General features: G+C 41.1%; 1 protein-coding gene across 7 annotated transcripts in view; it reads right to left on the bottom strand.

Moving 5' to 3' along the window:
* The window catches only part of SLC41A2 (solute carrier family 41 member 2), a 145,197-nt gene extending 124,337 nt beyond the window's left edge, over positions 1 to 20,860 (bottom strand). For 2 of the 7 annotated variants that reach the window (XM_027541918.1, XM_027541912.1), the window contains exons 1-2: positions 20,438 to 20,552; positions 2,061 to 2,128 (exon numbers count right to left, since the gene is read on the bottom strand). The gene's annotated coding sequence lies outside the window, so the exon portion shown is untranslated. Of the gene's footprint in view, positions 1 to 2,060; positions 2,129 to 20,291; positions 20,580 to 20,640 lie in introns of those variants that run through there. The other 5 variants (XM_027541914.1, XM_027541911.1, XM_027541916.1 and 2 more) reach the window with 5 other exon arrangements.
* Positions 20,861 to 21,517: the final 657 nt, after the last annotated feature.

Here is a 21,517-nt window from a genome sequence, read left to right as displayed (position 1 = left end):
TTATTTAAAAAAAATTTTTGGCACACTTTTTTCAACGATACCCAGTAAGTACTGACTTGTTTCACTGGATAGCAGGTTCACAAAGAAGGATTATATCTATTTATAATAATTTGCTTTTTTGTAGCACCCAAACAGCAGGCTGCCTTCATGGCTGATCCGTTTTCTTTCACTATTTCCATTTAAAGAATAAAACCTATGTAAACATAAATCCTCATTGATTTCAATGATTACTATTTCCATTTAAGCAAAAACTATTTTTAAAACTCTCAATAGTCTTTTTGATACCCAGTTTGGTCACCTGAATTCCTTAGCTTCTCCATTTCTTATCCCCAAACTCCATTTTCCTGAAGAATTGACCATCAAATCACTTTTCTCAACACGTATCCCAGACAGCTCTTAAACAATCCCCTCTTTGGTTTTCTCATGTTCACTCTGATGCCAGCTTTCTGCTGTCCTACCATAAGCTCACTGTCAAACCCTTCTTCCTGGAGAACACATCAGAACCCACAAGGTCACCCTAGTCCCAAGCATGGCTATCACAGCCTTGACTACTAAATCATACTGAAGAGCTCTATTCCTCATTTGAGCTAGTCCAACAGCTACTACTAAAATCAAATCTCATTAAAAAAAATTTTTTTTTTTTTGGCAGTGCTATCAGCATGCAGGATCTTGTTTCTGTACTAGGGATCGAATCCAGGCCCCCTGCATTAGGGGTGTGGAGTTTTAACCACTGGACTGCCAGGAAAGGCCCATCCTTTCTCATTTTAAACCCTTTGATTTCACTATTCTCATCCACAGGGGTCCTAATTGTTTCAAACTAATTTTTTCTACTCAATTTCCTAAATCAGCTAAATTATTATCTCTTATTCTTCTTTAAGCTTTCTCTATTCAACCAAATTTCTTTTATTCAGTTGTCCCTATACTTTCTACTAACTGTTTCTAATGTTCTGGAACTTTGGCCTCATTCAAAAGGTCACCATAAAAATTGACCACCTCAGAGAAATCTACCTAAATTAATGCAGAGTTCAGGGTACAGACAGAAAAAAAAAAAAAAAAAACACAGTCAAAATTAAATGTCCAAAACAGTGAGCAATCTTCCTATCATGTACAGTTTTAAAAGAATTTTTTAAAAATAAAAGGTATCCATTTGGTTTCCCATTGCCAATTCCTACAGGGCAAAGAGAACATCTTCTTTTTCTGATGATACTTGCTATATCACTTGACCCTCAAAAGTTAAAAATAAATATGGCAATGAAAAAGAAATCTCCAGAACTCCAAATGTACCAATATTACTGCTGCTTGGCAGAGGTATATATAATTCATAGTATCCAGTTGGTTTTTCCAGTAGTCACGTATGGATGTGAGAGTTGGATAATAAAAGAAGGCTGAGCACCAAAGAATCAATGCTTTCAAATTGTGGTGTTGGAGAAAATTACTGAGATTCCCTTAGACAGCAAGGAGATCAAACCAGTCAGTCCTAAAGGAAATCAACCCTGAATATTCACTGGAAGGACTGATGCTGAAGCTGAAGCTTCAATACTTTGTCCACCTGATACAAAGAACTGACTCACTGGAAAAGACCCAGATGCTGGGAAAGACTGAAGGCAAGAGGAGAAGGGGATGACAGAAGATGAAATGTTTAGATGGCATCACTGACTCAGTGGACCGAGTTTGAGCAAACTCTGGGAGACAGTGAAGGACACTGAAGCCTGGCATGCTCCAGTCTATGGGGCTGCAAAATGTCAGGCACAACCTATGGAGGGAACCACACGACTAGGAAAAAAACAAATGTATGGATCTGTATTTTGCCCATTTTCTGCAGTTTACCAAGGAAAAGGAACAACCCCAAGGCAACGATTCTAAACAACAAAGGTGCATCTAGTCAGTAACTATCCCATAAACTCCATGTGGTGTAAGTCTCGAACTGGTCCAAACAATAGCAATCCACACTATCTTATCTCACGATTTCTATCAATGTTCAGGGCATTTAAAGTACTTGGAAATTGAAATATAAAGCACGCTACCTCACAAATACTGTCCTCCCTGATGAAAAGGCTCACCTCTAAAGTAGGATGAAGTATCTCTCCCCAACTCCTTTTTTGTTTTGGCTCAAATGCACAGTTAGCTCCTGAAAAAAAAAAAAAAAAAAGAGTTTTTTAATTTAAACTGGAAACTGTCTACTAAAAGTGAATTCAAGCATTCACACAGGTTTCATTTATGTAATAGGTAGTGATGTCAAACTTTATTGATCTGGCGGTCCTGAGAGTCTCTAACAAACACAAAAGCTTGAGAAATCATGGGAATGATTCAGCTCCTGCTATCCAAAAGCTAGCTGATTCCATAAAACAATCAGTCATTCTAAGGCTACCCACAGATAGAAAAAAGTAACAAAGTTTCTACAGGCCTAAAAGACAGCTAAACATTTGTAAAGAATTTGAGTCCAGAGAAACAACCAGTGGGTATAATAAATCCTCTGTATAATAAATGCTCAATACACTTCAAATAATTTTTCAAAGAAAACCAGACCCAGACAAGTGATTTTGTTTTCAGAATCACAACCCTCAATCCCACTTTAAAAAAAAAAAAAGTCACTTTTAAAAGAATGCTTTATTTGGAAGAAGGATACATCAAAGACAAGCCAATGAATCAACTAAAACAAAATCCACAGTGGAACCATTTCTGCTTATTGAGAAAATGTTGACAGAATAAATAGAGTGTGCATCCAAAGAACAAAGTGTATTGCATAAACAAAAGTCTATTCAATCAACTGCCAACAGTTAGATTATATTTAGCCCTACCAAACCAACTGAAAAGTGAAAAACAAATCATTTTACTAGATATTTTGGTTAGATTAATAACAATACATAAATATTTTTATAATACGGTAACTGCAGCTGTGAAATTAAAAGACACTTGCTCTTTAGAAGAAAATCTATGACAAACCTAGACCGTGTTTTACAAAGCAGAAACATCACTTTACTAACAAACATCCATATAGTCAAAGCTATGGTTTTTCCATTAGTCATGTATCGACTTGAGAGCTGGACCATAAACAAGGCTGAGCGCCAAAGAATTGATGCTTCCGAATTGTGGTGCTGGAAAAGACTCTTGAGAGTCCCTTGGACAGCAAGGAGATCAAACCAGTCAATCCTAAAGGAAATCAACCCTGAATATTCATTGGAAGAACTGATGCTGAAGCTGAAGCTCTAATTTGAAGCCAACTCAATGGAAAAGACCCTGATCCTGGGAAAGATTGAGGGGAGGACAAGAAGGAGGCAGCAGAGGATGAGATGGTTGGATGGCATCACTGACTCAATGGACAAGAGTTTGAGCAAACTCTGAGAGATAGTGAAGGACAGGGAAGCCTGGCATGCTGTAGTCCAGGGGGGGTCTCAAGAGTCAGACTTAACAACAATACAGGTAGTAGGCAATAATCAGAAATATCAGGACTACTGTTTGAAATAATTCAGTTAATGGTCAAATAACAAAGAAGTTAAAGCACAGAAATCTGTTTTGAAGTACAGAAACTGCTTTTAAGCAACAAAAAAAGTATATTTCTCCCACTTTAAAACATTTCTTACATGTATCTTATTTTAAAAAAAACTACCAATTAATGATGCTCTTGCAATTAACTTGCAATTGACATTCATTAATTTCCTGCACACTATTGCTAAGAACAGGCTTCGAAGGTAGCTCAGTGGTAAAGAATCCACCTGCCAAAGCAGGCAATGCAGGTTCAGTCCCTGGGTAGGAAGATCAACTACAGTAAGAAATGACAACTCGCTCCAGTATTCTTGCTTGGAATATTCCATGGACAGAGGAGCTTGGTAGGCTACAGTTCATGGGGTCGCAGAGTTGGACATGACTGAGTAACTGAGCACACATTGCTAAGAGCGTCACCTTATCAATCATCCCTAGAGAAAATCATATAAAACTTTACTTAAAAATTATACTACAGAAAGCCTTGCTACTGAAAACTGGAATTTTTCTTTTTCTTTAATAAAGATTGAGCCACCCTTTAGACTTCACTGGTGGTCCAGTGGTTAGGACTCCCAGCTCCCACTCCAGGGCACCCAGGTTCAATCCTTGGTCTCCTGGTTGAAGAACTGGGATCCCACAAGCCACATGGCCAAAAAACAAAACAAAACAAAGACTGAGCCACCCTTTTACTTTACTTCAGCAACAGGAAACTTAATAGCCACATCTGAAACTCGAATTTATGATCAATTTATTCACCTTAATACTTTGGCCACCTCATGCGAAGAGTCGACTCACTGGAAAAGACCCTGATGCTGGGAGGGATTGGGGGCAGGGGGAGAAGGGGACGACAGAGGATGAGATGGCTGGACGGCATCACCGACTCAATGGACATGAGTTTGAGTGAACTCCGGGAGTTGGTGATGGACAGGGAGGCCTGGTGTGCTGCGATTCATGGGGTCGCAAAGAGTTGGACACGACTGAGCGACTGAACTGAACTGAACTGAATGTTACATTCTTAGTTTTATTTTCTCTTGTACTGGCTTCATCACTTTTTTAAAAAGACTTCTTGTAGTTGTTTTTATAAAGTGACTCAACACCTTTGTGTAAAAGGTAGTGTACATGAGAATAAAACATAAATAACACATTTCCTTACTGGTTTTCTCTGGCATTTATAAATCTGAAATACTTCAATATAGATACTAGGTAACATAATAGGATAAGATGAACTCCAGCATTTCAAATGAGGAGAAATTATTATTCAGAACTCTCTAGAGTATACTTCCATATTTTAGTCTTAATACATCCTTATACTCTTAAAAGAATTCAGTTTGAAAAATCTGAACACACTTCTTCAGACAACTTAAAAGATATACTTTATTCTTTGCATAATTAAACTGAAAGCTGAATATAAAATCTTCCAGAATTGTAAAGTACAGAAAAGATAATCATGTGTCAAAGCAAAAATCTTCTAAGAAAAGGCAAAGGGAAACATGATATGCCATGGGTAAGGTTAACATTTTTCTTTCTTTGAAGACCAAGAGTGCCCCATCATTTTCACGGTGATTCCATTCCCAGTATTTACTCAGAGCACTTCTGGTCCTCCAGGGACCCTGGTTCCTCCCCCCGTCACAGAGGTGAAGTGGCACACTACATCCAGATGAGCAGGCCACAGTACATTACTCTACCTTCCACCAGGTGATGGAACAGGACAGCCCCCACATCGAGCCGGGTCCTCCTCAGGTGGGGGTCTAGCATCACCTTCCCTCCCTGGGACACCTTCACCATGGCATCATCCAGGGAGATGAGCCAATCTTCCATGTTCCCAAACCGGACTTTTGCTCAATATTGCTCCCTGGTACACGGTGCTGTGAAGTCCACTCAAGCACACAAACTCACGGCAAGAGACTCTTTGCAGAAACGGTGAACCACAGGTACATGGTGTTACATTAGCCAACTATTTTGGCATCAACCTCAAAGAATGATCTAACTCTTTCAGTATCTTTACTCTCTGAAACCATGTCTCTACCCTTTGGTCAGGGCTGCATACTTTCTTGTTCAAATATCACTTTAAAAAAAAAAAAAAAAGGAGCCCAAAGGCTTTAAGTCCAACTTGGAGTTCAAACTAAAACTATCCTCAGGTAGTTAAAATAACCTGACTACCTTTCTTTCTCAGCTTATTTGAAATGGTGTTTCTGATGTCCACTGGCACAGAGTTCTCTTTCACTACTCTGTTTTTCACAGAATACGTGTTAAATTCCAAAAAAAAAAAAGAGGGGGGGGGGTAGGGGAGAAGCCCAAAGGACAAACAAGAATTGTTTATTTTAGAAACCCACCATCCAGAGATAATCACTGATGATATAATAGTATATATGATAAATTTGCTGTATTTTTCTATATATACATATATGTTTAAATCAAAAATACATTCATATTATACACACTGTTGGCATCCTGCTTTTGCATTTTGTAAAATATCAAAAGACTTTCTTATCAGTATTCTACAAAGTTATTTTTAACAGCTACTTATATTTTCCTCACCTATATGCAGGTCAGGAGGCAAGTTAGAAATGGACATGGAACAACAGACTGGTTCCAAACAGGAAAAGGAGTACGTCAAGGCTGTATACTGTCACCCTGCTTATTTAACTTATATGCAGAGTACATCATGATAAACGCTGGGCTGGAAGAAGCTCAAGCTGGAATCAAGACTGCCAGGAGAAATATCAATAACCTCAGATATGCAGATGACACCACCCTTATGGCACAAAGTGAAGAGGAATTAAAAAGCCTCTTGATGAAAGTGAAAGAGGAGAGTGAAAAAGTTGGCTTAAAGCTCAACATTCAGAAAATGAAGATCATGGCATCTGGTCCCATCACTTCATGGGAAATAAATGGGAAAACAGTGGAAACAGTGTCAGACTTTATTTTTCTGGGCTCCAAAATCACTGCAGATGGTGACTGCAGCCATGAAATTAAAAGACGTTTACTCCTTGAAAGGAAAGTTATGATCAACCTAGATAGCATATTGAAAAGCAGACATTACTTTGCCAACAAAGGTCCGTCTAGTCAAGGCTATGGTTTTTCCAGTGGTCATGTATGGATGCGAGAGTTGGACTGTGAAGAAAGCTGAGCGCTGAAGAATTGATGCTTTTGAACTGTGGTGTTGGAGAAGACTCTTGAGAGTCCCTTGGACTGCAAGGAGATCCAACCAGTCCATTCTAAAGGAGATCAGCCCTGGGTGTTCTTTGGAAGGAATGATGCTAAAGCTGAAACTTCAGTACTTTGGCCACCTCATGTGAACAGTTGACTCACTGGAAAAGACTCTGATGCTGGGAGGGATTGGGGGCAGGAGGAGAAGGGGACAACAGAGGATGAGATGTCTAGATGGCATCACCGACTCGATGGACATGCTGCTGCTGCTGCTGCGTCACTTCAGTTGTCTCCGACTCTGTGCGACCCCATAGATGGCAACCCAGCAGTCTCCCCCATCCCTGGGATTCTCCAGGCAAGAACACTGGAGTGGGTTGCCATTTCCTTCTCCAATGCATGAAAGTGAAAATGGAAAGTGAAGTCGCTCAGTCATGTCTGACCCTCAGCGACCCCATGGACTGCAGCCTTCCAGTCTCCTCCATCCATGGGATTTTCCAGGCAAGAGTACTGGAGTGGGGTGCCATTGCCTTCTACTCCATGGACATGAGTTTGAGTGAACTCCGGAAGTTGGTGATGGACAGGGAGGCCTGGCGTGCTGCGATCCATGGGATCGCAAAGAGTCGGACACGACTGAGCGACTGAACTGAACTGAACTATATTTTCCTCTTTCTAAAACTCTCAGGGGCTCTAAAATTTATTTTTCCTACTTTATCCCCCTCCACGGTTTCCCAACAGGAACACGACTAAAAGGCAATAGTCTTCATTCATTAACACACCCTAAACAACTTACAGAAAACGAACATTCTGCTGTATTCGTAGAAGTGATTTCATTTATATTTTATATTGTTAGATGATCGTGGATACAATACTGGATCTACCCCACCAAGCTCCAAGGCAGGGCCAGGGTGCCACCAAGTCCATGGTGTGTCTCTCCCATGATCCATCACATATAATTCAAAATGGACTTTCCCTCAATAATTCAAAATGATAATAACTCCAAACAAATTAAGAGTCATAACAAGCTGTGACTTTTCCTAGAAAGACCACCTCGTTGTTTCTTTAAAGACTACAAAATAGTAACAGATGGCCAACAGGCAACAACATATTAGAGAGATGCAGATCAAAACCACAATGAAGTATCATTTCAAACTGGTCAGAATGGCCACCATCAAAGAGTCTAAAAATAATAAATGTTGAAGAGGGTGTGCAGAAAAGCGAAGCCTCCTACAGTGTTTTGTTGTTGTTGTTGTTGTTATTGTTTTGTGGGAATGTAAATTGGTGCAGTCACTATGGAAAATACTATGGAGGTTCCTTAAAAAGAACTAAAAATAGAGTTACCATATGATCTAGCAGTCTCACTCCTGGGCATAATATCCAGAAAATATGAAAATTCTAACTCACCTCAGTGTTCATAGCAGTACTATTTACAATAGCCAAGACATGGAAGCAACCTAAATGATCATGGACAGATTAATGGATATTATTCAATGATGAATGTAATAAAAAGAAAGGATGCCATTTGCAGGAACACGGATGGACCTAGAGATTATACTGAGTGAAGTCAGTCAGAGAAAAACAAACATATGTATGCCTATATGTGGAATCTTAAAAAATAATACAAGTGAATCTATAAACAAAGCAGAAGCAGACTCACAATCATAGAAAACAAGCACATGGTTACCAAAGGGGAAGGGAGGGAGGGGAAGTGATAAATTAGAAGTATGAGGTTAACAGATACAAACCACTATACATAAAACAGATAAGCCACAAGGACCTACTATTTAGCACAGGAAACTATATTCAATATCTTGTAATAACCTATAATGGAAAATAATTGAGATATATATACACATATTAAAAAATGACAAAACATGATTTAAATGTTTTTGTGTTTTTGGTGCCCCTCACTAATGCTCAACCACATGCTTGTGTGTGTGCTTAGTCGCTCAGTCGTGTCCAACTCTTTGCGACCCCGTGTACTGCAGCCCGCCAGGCTCCTCTGTCCATGGGGATTCTCCAGGCAAGAATACCAGAGTGGGTTGCCATGTTCTTCTCCAGGGGATCTTCCTGACCCAGGAATCAAACCCAGGTCTCCGGCACTGCAGGCACATTCTTCACCATCTGAGTCACCAGGGAAGCAAGACTGTCTATTAAGCACTGCCCCCAGAGACTGAGGAAAGAATAAGCTTTTTTCCAAGGAACAATATGAGTTTAAACTCAGATGATAAAATCTATGCATAATCAAAATCTCAGACTTGAATACACAGATTTCAGTCTAACACATTTTGAAAGGGACAATATTAACTGCTTGTTCAAAGTTGTATTATTCACGTGGAATCACTGGCAAATGCTTTATGCCATGTTTGAAACTATACAAAGCTTCCTGAGATATTTGGCATGCTTTCATTAGATGAATAAACTGATAACATGATTTGCATTGGGTGGTTTTATGGGGAAATTTCAAGTGACTTATTCAGCAAATCTTCACACTTCAGTTAAGAGAGATGATTTGCTTGCAAAAAATTAAATGTGAAGAAGTGTCAACATACTAAGGATACTGACAGTAGTTAAGAGGTTGGCCTCCGAAGTCAAACTTTGTTGTTGTTGTTTAGTCAGTAAGTGGTGTCTCTTTTTCGACCCCCTGGACTGTAGCCCACTAGGCTTCTCTGTCCATGGGATTTCCCAGGCAAGAATACTGAAGTGGGTTGCCATTTCTTCCTCCAGGGCATCTTCTCAACCCAGGCTGGCACTGAACCCGCATGTCCTGCATTGCAGGAGGATTTTTTACAACTGACCCACCAGGGAAACCCTGGTTTTGGTTAAATTCTGACTTTCACTAGCTATGGGACTTATGCCTCTATTCCTCAGCTTCTTCAAGGTAAAAATATCTCCTCCACACGTTACTGTGAAGATTAAGTACTTTACTACATGTAATATGCATAGAAAAGTGTATTGAGTCTTCAATAAATATTAGCTAGTTATCATCATCATTACTCAGAGTATCATTATTACTCTACACTTTTTATAAAGGGTTCATAACCTAACTTTCTACCTCTTTCTCCCCATAATTAGGAATATACCAGTTATACATTGCTACATTAAACCCCTGCCTTATAATTTTCAGATCAACTGTTTTGTTTCAACTTTCTCTAAAAAGTCAACTGAAGTTTAATATTTACATTTTGTACACTGTCCTCATCCTACTTTTTATTAAACTGCCAGCATGCTATAAAATATTATATAATGACTAGTATATACAGAGACCAGATGGTACATATTATAGATACTGAACAACACAGGTCTTCAGGAAACCACAATCTCCTAAAAGAAAAAAAGAAAATGAAACCTGGAATAGGAAGTAGCTCTAATCCTGTTGTTAAATTTAAATATCACATCTAATGTATGTTTTTACTTCTAAAAAGATATCTAAGTAACATTTTTATAATTTACAAATAAAACAAACAACCTTAAACCATCACTGTAAGGTTCATTCTAGATTAGAGGACTAAGCCTGCTCAACCAGAGCAAGAAATACTCCAAAGAATCCGTCATGAGTTTGCCTGGGGTTATTCTGAAACCCACAATCCAGAAATAACAGACAAGAATTTTCCGACTTTTCTTTTTCCAAGAGTACTAGAATGTCACCATAAAAATTCTTTGTTTGTTACGTAAAAGATAGAGGAAAGCAGCACATAAAGTGAAGCAAGGAGGCCAGGCTTTGGACTCTGGTTGCTGCTGCTGCTGCTGCTAAGTCGCTTCAGTCGTGTCCATCTCTGTGTGACCCCATAGACGGCAGCCTGCCAGGCTCCGCCATCCCTGGGATTCTCCAGGCAAGAACACTGGAGTGGGTTGCCATTTCCTTCTCCAATGCATGAAAGTGAAACGGCAAAGTGAAGTTGCTCAGTCGTGTCCGACTCTTCGCGACCCCATGGACTGCAGCCTACCAGGCTCCTCCATCCATGGGATTTTCTAGGCAAGAGTACTGGAGTGGGATGCCATCACCTTCTCCATTGGACTCTGGTACTACCTGTTAATTTTGCTTTCTTGATCATAGATATGACAGTCTGCTTAAAATCCCAGGAGAATACACTGGCTAACAATGAAAAAGATTTTTCTCCACTAAATGTTGGCCTTATTACCTTCCTATACTATTTATTTATACCTTACCAGGAATATGAATAGCTTATCAAAAAGCCACTCTTGAACTAAAAAAAAAAACCAAAAAGACACTTCTTCAAAGAACTAGTCAGGGACTTCCCTGGCAGTTCAGTGGTTAGAACTTCATGCTTTCAGTGCAAGGGGCGCAGGTTCAATCCCTGGTCTGGGACCTAAGATCCTGAAAGACGTATGGCATGGCCAGAAAAAAAAAAAAAAGAACTAGAGTCTAATCCATACGTCCTACAAAATATTTCAAAACTTAAACCCAAAAGAAAGGAGAACACTCACTCATTCTTTAGAACAGGGGTCCCCAACCTCTGGGATCTAATACCTGATAATCTGAGTGTAGCTGATATAGTTAATAATAGAAATAAAGTACACAATAAATGTAATGCACTTGAATCATCCCCAAACCACCCCCACCCCATCCCCGATCTGTGGAAAAACTGTCTTCCACAAAACTGGTCCCTGGTGCCAAAAAGGCTGGGGACCTTCTGCTAAGACAACAAAACCACTGAAAGCAAAAAGAAGAGACTTCGTTGGTATGTACTTGTGTAATCTTTTCTGAAAACCTAGGAGATAGACATGTTCATACACCACAGCTCAGGAAACTGAGTCTCAGAGAGGTTAAGTAATATGCCCAAGTTATAAAGTAAAATAAAGAGTCTGGAAAATCCCAGGGACCGGGGAGCCTGGTGGGCTGCCGTCTATGGGGTCGCACAGAGTCGGACACGACTGAAGCGACTTAGCAGCAGCAGCAGGCTTCCCTGCCGGCTCAGTGCTAAAGACCCTACCTGCCAATGCAGGAGACATGGGTTCAATCCCTGATTCGGGAAGATTCCACATTCTGAGAAGCAATTAAGCCCATGGGCGGCAACTACTGAGCCTGTGCTCTGGAGCCCGCATGAGGCAACTACTGAACCCTGTGCACCGAGAGCCTCTGCTCTGCAACAAGGGAGTATCCTCGGCTCTCTGCAACTAGAGAAAGCCTGCGCAGCAATGAAGCCCCAGCACAGCCAAAAATAAACAAATACATAAATATTTTTAAAACAAATAAAGGCACAGGACTCAAATTCACAACTTTCGAACCAGCTAACGATAAAGAAGAAATGACAGGCATCCCCCGTACAGCAGTGGGAGTGGTCAGAGATGAGGAATACAGAACCAAGGCCTGCTAGCGCTTCCTCCCAAGTCCACTCATGCCCAGCACTGGATAGATTAACTGGATTCAAGCTCTCTTTGAACACAATTGATGGCTCAGGAATGGAAACAGCTTCTTCCCATGTCTCACTCCCTAATTCACAAGTAAATTATCTTGTCTTACTCAATAAACAAGCAGTTACTGAAGACCCAGAAATGTAATCATACCATAAATTGACCATTTTTTAAGTGCCACACTCCAGTATTCTTGCCTGGAGAAATCCATGGACAGAGGAACCTGATTAGCTACAGTCCATAGGGTCGCAAAGGGTCAGACACTTAAAAGTGCTATATAAGATAGTGTAAAAGAGGATATTTATATCTTTAATATCTGCCCCTCAAATGCGCTTGGTTTACAGTAATTGCACTTACTTTTATGAAGTTCAGTTGCCTTTTACTAGTCTGTGAACTCTTGATACAAAATTCTATATATTCCCCACTTGTTGTTTAGTCGCTAAGTCGTGTCTGACTCTTCTGCAACATCATGGACTGTAGCCCGCCAGGCTCTACTGTCCATGGGATTTTTCAGGCAAGAATACTGGAGTGGGTGGCCATTTCCTCCTCCAAGGTATCTTCCCCAATCAGCCTGTGTTGCCTGCATTGGCAGGCAGATTCTTTACCACTGAGCCACCAGAAAGCCCCATTCAGTATTACGTAGGTGGCGTCCACTAAAAATGTTAAAAGGAGCAAAAGAAACAATGATGAGTTGAACCTTAAATAACAAGTAAGAGTTAGAGAGATGGGAAAAAAGAGGGGAAAGTGCATTCTTACAAGGTGGCTGGTAACCAGGCAGACATCCTGGGGAAATGAACAGGCAGGTCAGAGCAGAAGATCCACATCATCAAGCAGCAAAAACGGTAAAACGAAGACGTGGAATTCCTTTCCGGGGGTTAGGATTTCGTTTTCTGAATTAGGCTGATTTGTTTTTAAACATTTATTTTAATGCAGGAGAATTCTGTGTTTAAATTAAACCTGATGTGAAACCCCACTATATTGATAGAAAACAGGTACTCTGTAGCCCCACTCAGTCCCCACCTTATCTGACTTGAGAAGACTCCAAAGACCCTCCTTGGACCACAATCTGAAAAACCCTGAGTTAGAAAAATGTCTGGAAGCACAGATGCCAAAGGGCTCAGAGCACTGACCTCTGGGTTGGCCTAGGCTGGGGAACATAGTAAGGAGGGACTTGAAGTAATATTTTCACTTTTTAAATCTCACATTTTTTATATTATTTGAACTGTTGTTTATATTGAGCACTTTTTACTTTCTAGACTTTAAAAATAAATAAGACACCATCGCTCTAAAAAAAGCATTTTTTAATGGTTCAATTTCTTCAAGTGGATTGCTACATTTTAATGAATTACTTACTTATAATTGCAGGATACTTTTTAAACTAAATTACATCGCAATGAAAATGAACATCTCTGTGCATAAGACTTTCCCATATTTAGAATGATTTGCTTAGGACAAATTTATACAAGTTAATGGTTTCCATCTAAGTTCTATAATACATGGCTTAAAATAAGACTCTCTAGAACATAAAAAAAATATAAAATTCAGTGAGTATTTTTAAATGCCATTCTACAGTAGCAAGATTTTGATTCCAGCATTCATGATTAAGATACATAAAATCTAATCTATCAAACTAATCAGCAAAGTTTCCACAACTCGAAAAACGTATTAAAGAGAAATCTGAAACAGAACTTGAAAGCGCTCTACCTTTCATGAATTTTTCATAACTTCTCTTGCCACTTATCAAAACCATACACTGAAAGAATCTCTCTTCACAGTTGGGTTTCACAATCTAATTCTGTGAAGTCACAATCCTGTGACAGTACAATCATTCTCTGGCAACAAACTAACATCATTAAATTCTTATTTGGAAGTTCTATGGAGTATAAGGATGTTCTATTTTTACTTCTAAGATCAAAATCTATTTTGTGTTGCCTCTCCATTAAGCTCCTATGATTGATACATCTTGACCGAATTTACTCTCGTTTCCAGCCATCTTTATAAAACTACCTTTTGGTGAGGGCTCAGAGAATGCCTGTCTCTGTTCAAACAAAATATAAAGGGTTGCTAGATTGCCTCTGCCTGTGAACAATCGGTTAATGCTCTATACTCCTTGGAAGGTGAAACCCCAAAGTCAGGAAGTGTGTTGTTCTTTTTCTTATCTCAATTACTGTTGTAATATAGCATAAGAGTACTTTTTACTAAATTATCTTTTAAATAAGTGAATGGGGTTCCATCACTAAGGTTTCTAACTGGGCAAAAAGAATTTCTAAATACCCCCTTTTCTTTTTTCCAAAAGCAAGGATTGCTAGACATCAAGGTCATTCGTAGTAATATGTAAAAGTTCTAAAAGCAAGGATGGCTAGAAAAATCCAGGTCATTTCTACTACTATGTGACAGTTCTAATTTTAAGTGTATTCAGACTCTATCAGCAAAGATTTGCTTAGTCCCTGCCAGGCACAGGGTGCTATGCTTCTGTGTGAACAAGACAGAAGAAGATCTGCTCTCATGGGCCTCTCTCTCTTGGTGCAAAGATATGTTTGTAAACCACAAATCTTTATGAAATGAGAAGTTCCAATATCAAAAACAGAAATATGCTTTAGAAGAAAGAGACTGGAACCAGATTTTGGAATACCTGTCAAGGCCAAGGAAGGTGGCATTTATGTTTGAATAAAGGAAACCTAGGTATTCAAAGGGATCCTTAGAAAATATTAATCTATGCAGGTGCTAAAACTTTTGGGTGACTTCTCATTTCTTATAAGAGAAATCCATAATCTTTAAAAGAAAGTCTTGAAAAGGGTAACTAAATCTTGCATCATCATCCCCACCTACCCAAGATCTTGGGTTGTGGTCACACTGCACTTCTGTTTCCTCTGTTGTAGGGATTTTCAAACTTTTATACACTGTCATTTACTAAAGTATCAATATATGACACATTTATTTTTTATTTTATTTCTTTTTAAAAACATGCAGGTCACAACCACTAAACTGATTTTATAATCTCTTGGTCAGTGCTTAAGTATTGCAGTTTGAAAAACAGTACTTTAGCATATACCACACTCTCTCTCGAGCTTCCCAGGTAGTACTAGTGGTAAAGAACCCACCTGCCAATGCAGGAAATGCAGGAGACACGGGTTTGATCTCTGGGCCCTGAAGATCCCCTGGAGGAGGGCATGGCAACCCACTCCAGTATTCTTGCCTGGAGAATCCCATGGACAGAGTAGCCTGCTGGGGTTTTATAGTCCATGGGGTCGCAAAGAGTCAGACACAACTGAAGCAACTTAGCACACATGCACACTCTCTCTCTCACTTCTAGGCCTTTCCATGCATTCTTTCTGTCTGTAACATTCTTGCTCATCTTGTTTCCTTTTCTCTGGCTACTTCCTATTCTACTTTGTGACCTGAGCTCATAAACATCACTTCCCTGACCCTCTTGGATTAGTTATCTGTCTTCTGTGTTCCTAATACTCCATGCTTTCTAATGTTCATTAAGCTTTACTGTAATTGTACATGGCCTGTCTTTCTAAGTGGCAACCCACTCCAGTACTCTTCCCTGGAAAAATCCCATGGACGGAGAACTCCGGTAGGTTACAGTCCATGGGGTTGCAAAGAGTCGGACAAGACTGAGCAACGTCACTTTCACTTTGTCTTTCTAAGATGTAAATCCCATGAGCATCAGGACCCATTCTTGTTCATTGCCGAATCCTGAGAGCCACACCCAGTGCCTGCTACAGATTAGGCCCTCAATCAATGTTTGAGGAGTAAAACAAGTGAGGAAATGGACTTGAATAATCTATATGTTAATATTTAACCACATGATGAAATGAGCACCCACTTAAAAACTGTTAAAAAGTTTAGCTAGTTCCAAGGAAAATATATGCTCAGTTCCAACTGTATAAATGGTGATTAGGCTCCTAAGCTAGCCTGCAAAATACTATTACCCCCCCATACACTTAACTGATAAGAGGACAGCTGCTTATTTCCCTCTCTGCCAGGACAACAGAACTTTCACTCCTCTAAGTAGGAGAAAACAGGATTAAAGGGACACTTTGCTTTCTCCCTATTTTATCAGTTAGTTCCTTCTAGAGCAAAGTGGACTTCCCTGGTGGCTCAAACGGTAAAGAGTACGCCTACAATGCAGTAGACCCAAGTTCGATCCCTGGGTCAGGAAGATCCTCTGGAGAAGGAAATGGCAACCCACTCCAGTACTCTTGCCTTGAAAATCCCATGGACAGAGGGGCGTGGTAGGCTACAGTCCATGAGGTCACAAAGAGTCAGACATGACTGAGCAACTTCACTTCACTCCTTAGAGCAAAGTGACTTAGCTAATGGCTGAGATGAGATTAGACAGCTAGTGGGAAGCTGCGGTATAGCACATGGAGCTCAGATCTGTGATAACCTAGAGGGTTGGGATGGGGATCGGGGAGGAAGATTCAAGAGGGAGGTGATATATGTATTCGTATAGCTGATTCACTTTGTTGTACGGCAGAAACTAATACAACATTGTAAAGCAATTATACTCCAATAAAAAAAATAATAAATGAGAAAAAAATGAATAAAGGTCAATATTCCAGACAGGCCCCACCCCTGAGCTCTCACTGGTTCTTGAATCTATCTGTCTTCAAGAAGAGAAAGTTTCCTTTCCCTTCCAAATCCTATGAGGAAATCTTTCTGAGACAGGGCTTTCTGTACCTGCAGGAGAGACCTGCAGTTTTTTAGGTGCTAGACAATAATCCGGGCAGATAAAGCAAGAAGGAACACAGTAAATATGAATCTAAGCTAAACTCTCCAAACCAGCTTTACCAGAAATGAAAATTAAACTGTATTTTTATAGTACTATAATTCTCACCTGGCTTCATGAATCTGACCTCAATCTGCAAAATCGGGAGACAGAAGAGATGTAATCAGGAATAGTAACAACAGTCATCCTAGTCTGATTCCTGGGTCCCAGGAGAACAGCAACATACAGGAGCAACGTGGGACGAAAGGGAAGGGAATGGCATGAAAGCTAAGGTTTCTTCCACTTCTCCTTTCGAATTTTTCTTGGGCAAAAATGACTAAACAAGTTGAATCTATCTTTGAATACTACAACCTTCCGTTCCAAATTTTCATTCTTGCTTCTCTTTTCTCTTCTTCCAAATCCCCTTATGCTGCCCGAAGATCTTCATTTTCAACACCCACACTTCTAGAAACAAGCAAATTTTTCTGAAACCTCCAAAATGTTCCTTTGAGCCCATACCACTAACCTCTCCTCTCCCTCCTCACACCAAAACTCCCACTTTCTCAGTGCAGCTGATCAGCAGGAAAGCAATCTGACTAAATCCATTCACATTAAGATAAAATAACTGACAGTCCTAGCTTTTAAACCCTCCTAGAAATACATCCGGGCTTCCCTGGGGGCTTAGCAGTAAAGAATCTGCCTCCAATGACTCAATCCCTGGGTCAGGAAGATTTCCTGGAGAAGGGAAGGACAACCCACTCCAGTATTCTTGCCTGGGAAATCCCATGGACGCAGGAGCCTGGCAGGCTACAGTCCATCGTGTCACAAGAGTTGAACATGACTTAGTGACTTAACCACCACCACCAGAGATACATATATGTTTTATTTTATACACACATACATTTTTAAGCTATAGACATCTAACCACAGTAATTTCAGAGAAAAGATGAGGGGTGCCTAAATTTGCCCTAAAGGAGTCAGGTCTGCTCTGACCAGCTTTCCCAAAGATCATGTCCCCAAAGCTGTTCCCACATTTTCCCCAACTTTCAGTCCTTGCTGCTGCTGCTGCTAAGTCACTTCAGTCATGTCCGATTCTGTGTGACCCCATAGACAGCAGCCCACTAGGCTCCCCCGTCCCTGGGATTCTCCAGGCAAGAACACTGGAGTGGGTTGCCATTTCCTTCTTCATTTCAGTCCTTAAGTGACACTAAAAACCCAAGAGGACAGAGAAAGCCAACTTGAGAAAGCATCTATAGCTACAGGATACTTATTCATTGATTGGGCAAGTCAATGACAATCAACATTAGATTGGATAGGTTATACTTTAAGTATATTTGATAATCATTCCATTAGGTAAAACAAAAACATTCACTCAGGTTATATATTGCAATTATTGCCTCATTCTACTAATGAGGTCAATGAGGCATAACGGGGTTAAATAACATTCCCATTGTTTAAAGTTCAGTAGTTGAAGAACAGGATGGATGGCTCTTCACACACTTTGAATAGGTTGTTGATACATTAATTCCACTTGAAAATCTTTAATTTTATTTTCCATAACATTTCTGAAATTTGATAGTATACTTTAGAACAGTCATATTAGAGTAAAAGAAAAATGACTTGAATTCCTGGGAGGCAAAATCATGTCTTTTTCAGGCGTTTTTGTAAGAAAGACCTAAGCCTGAGATTGAATTTGTGTGCACTCAGAAAAAAAAACACAAAAATAGGCCAAGTAGCGTTCATTCAGCTCCAAGTGGTTTCTTAACTTCAGCGCCATGAAAAATACTTATTTGCCACCCAAATAAGAATAGAGCTATAATAAAGATTACACAAACTGAGGATAATAAGATCTTTCACTTTGCCTGAGAGATATGTGAAATTTTAATTGAGGAATTAGTTTGTTATGAGTTTGTTTGTTATGAGTTTGCTTAGCTAGCCACCAAAATAAATTACTTGAAATTAAAGTGATAACAGGAACTTTTCAAACCGAGCATAGAATGTATGAAAATGCTAACTGGGTGTGGTCTCCCTTGCCTTTGGTCATGAACACACTTTTTGTGACTTTTCTCAAAATTCCAGAAAGGGTAAAGGGTCAGTAAGATTCCCAAGAAATGACAGGTTATTCAGAAAGACTGAAACAGCATTTATTCACCTCCCCCAAGTACAAGCATTGTGTTGCTTAGTATGGAGTTGTTTGGTTTTTCAGGCAGTGCTAGCCCCCTAAACCTAGAATTTTTAACATATAATTCAACAATAAAAAGACAAATAACCCAATTGAGATACGGGCAAAAGATATGAACAGACATTTCTCCAAGCAGATATGTAAGTGGCCAATAAGCAAATGAAAAGACGCACGACATATTTAGCCATAAAAAACGCAAATTAACACTACTTTATTCCCACTAGAATGTCTATAATAAAAACTAGTAAATAGTCAATAACAAGTAGTGAGAACGTGGAGGAATTGGAACCCTCATACACTGTTTGATGAGAGTGTAAAATGGTGTGGCTACTCTGGAAAAGTTTGACGGTTTCTTAAAAGTTAAATATATAGACCCAAAACAATGGAAGTCATATGTCCACCTAGAAACTTGTGCACAAATGTTCACAGCAGCGTTATTTACAATGACCAAAAACTAGAAACATCCTTAATGTCCATTAACTGAAAACCAGTAAACTGTGATAATGTGGTACACTCATACACCGGACTATTATCCAGCCATAAACAAGAGTTAAGCACCGATGAATTCCACACGTGGATAAACCTTGAAAACATTATGCTATGTGAAGGAAGCCAGACACTAAAAGCCACATAAAGTACGATTCCATTTATATGAAATTTCCACAACAGTCAAATCCTTAGAGACAGAAAGATTAGTGGTTGCCAGGAGGTGGGATAAGAGGGAATGAGGAGTGACTGATAATGGTACAGGGTTTCATTCTGGGGTGATGAAAATATTCTGTACAGTGGTGATAGTTGCAAAACCTGGTGAAAATACTAAAGACCGTGCTTGAAAAGGATGGATTTTATGGTGTGTGAAGTATATCTCAATTTTTTTTAATTGTTCATTTACGGAAAGAAATTACATACACATGTAAAGTACCTACAAGTGTATTACATACATATACGTAATCTCTAAAAATCAACGTTTGGGTTTTTTTTTTTTTAATTGAGCTATATTTCACATATATAAAGAGAGAAATGAAAGAACACGGTGACACGGAGCAACTGTGAGCCCTGAAGCCGTGGATCTGGGGTGTGCCCCAGTCCGCCTCGCAGCGTCCCCATCCTGCTCGCCTTCACCCATCACTCAGCCCCCACCCGCCGTCTGGTCCAGTGTCAGGGCCGGGGACTACCCACCGCGGCTGCCCGGCTCCGCGGCGGGCGCCCAGGGCCGGCCAGCCCTCCAGCCCAAGGTGGGGCAGCCGCGGCGGGCCGGGCTCGGGCGCTGTCTGCGGGCCCGGAGGGGATACGGAGCTTCGGGCCGGCCCCGCCGCTCCCCCTGCCCCGGCCTCCCCGCGTCCTGGCCGCGAGTCTCAAGCCCGTCGCCGCCGCACCTCCCTCCAGTACCTGGGATGCGCCCGAACCCGGCGCCGCGGCCAAAGCCGAGACTTTCCCTCCATATCACCTGCCCGGGAGCGCGGTGCAAGGAGAGGGACCTCGCCTCCTCAGACGCGACCAAGGAACCGGCACCAGGGCACGGAAGGGGAATTCACCTAGTCCCCCGGGCGGCGGCTGAGGCAGCTGCCCAGCGCCCGCGGCTCCTTCCTCTCGCGCGCCTCCTCGCGCCGTCCCGGCACGGAGCTGACAGCCCCGGAGCCGGCGCTCGCGGCCCGCTGGCTCCCGGCCGCCCACCCCGCCCCCGCGCGGCCGCCCCGCGCACGCGCAGCGGCGTCTGAGCCCGAGGGGAAGCGAGAACCTGGTGATGTGGCCGCGGGGGTGGCGACCTGCAGCGCCAGCGCCACCCAGTCCTAGACCCTTGGCTGCACCCTGACCGACGCGCTCCGGGAACCCGATCGAGCAGAGCAAAAGGGGAATCTTCATGGGAGTCTACTCAGTAGAGAAGGGCTGTGGCCTTCCTTGTTCGCCAGCCCACTCCATCCCCGTAGCCCTACTGCTCCCACCGCCCCACATCCACATCTCTGGCTGCTCCTTGGTCCTAACGCTCAAATTTATGACTCATGACTTCTATTCTCAAGCTGGGAGCCTCCTGGTTTGCTGGCTTCGTGTTTTCTTCTCTCGCGGAGACTTGGATTTAAACTGCGCAGAATGGTCCAAGTTTGATCCTAGGCAGGAAAGAAGGGGATTGGCCCCCAAATGGGATAAGATTAGGGCAGGTCCCAGCAGTGGGAGAGTGGTGTTCAAAGCAAAGTGCATGGACCCAGGGGAGGTGGCTGGAATGCCAGACTTTTCAAACTTGCTCATGCTTGTTTTTAAATCTATGTAAAAAAGTAAGCTAGAGTTTGCAACGTAAAGCCAAGAATTCATTTACATTATTTAACAACCATCTTTTGAGCATCTTTTGCAGGTAATGGGTGAAGCCCTGGAGGTATTCCAGTGACCAGAACAAAGGTTTCTGTCCTCAGGCTCTGCTAAAAGAGAGACTGCCCTTTTAAAAATTACCCAGCACATGACACTTCCCTCAAGTCAAAGCTTCCACCAAATCTTAAGTCACTCCAATGATTTAGTAGCAGATTTTCGGGTGCTAAGAGAGATCAGAGAGTATATTTACCCACTTTTTTTTTTTCTTGAGGCGTGCTCTTTTTTTTGTTTTTTTAGTTGCAGCATGCAAATTC

This window comes from Bos indicus x Bos taurus, chromosome 5 (genome assembly GCF_003369695.1).
Source record: "Bos indicus x Bos taurus breed Angus x Brahman F1 hybrid chromosome 5, Bos_hybrid_MaternalHap_v2.0, whole genome shotgun sequence".
In the NCBI taxonomy this organism is placed as follows: domain Eukaryota; kingdom Metazoa; phylum Chordata; class Mammalia; order Artiodactyla; family Bovidae; genus Bos; species Bos indicus x Bos taurus.
This window is presented reverse-complemented; position numbering and strand designations above follow the sequence as displayed.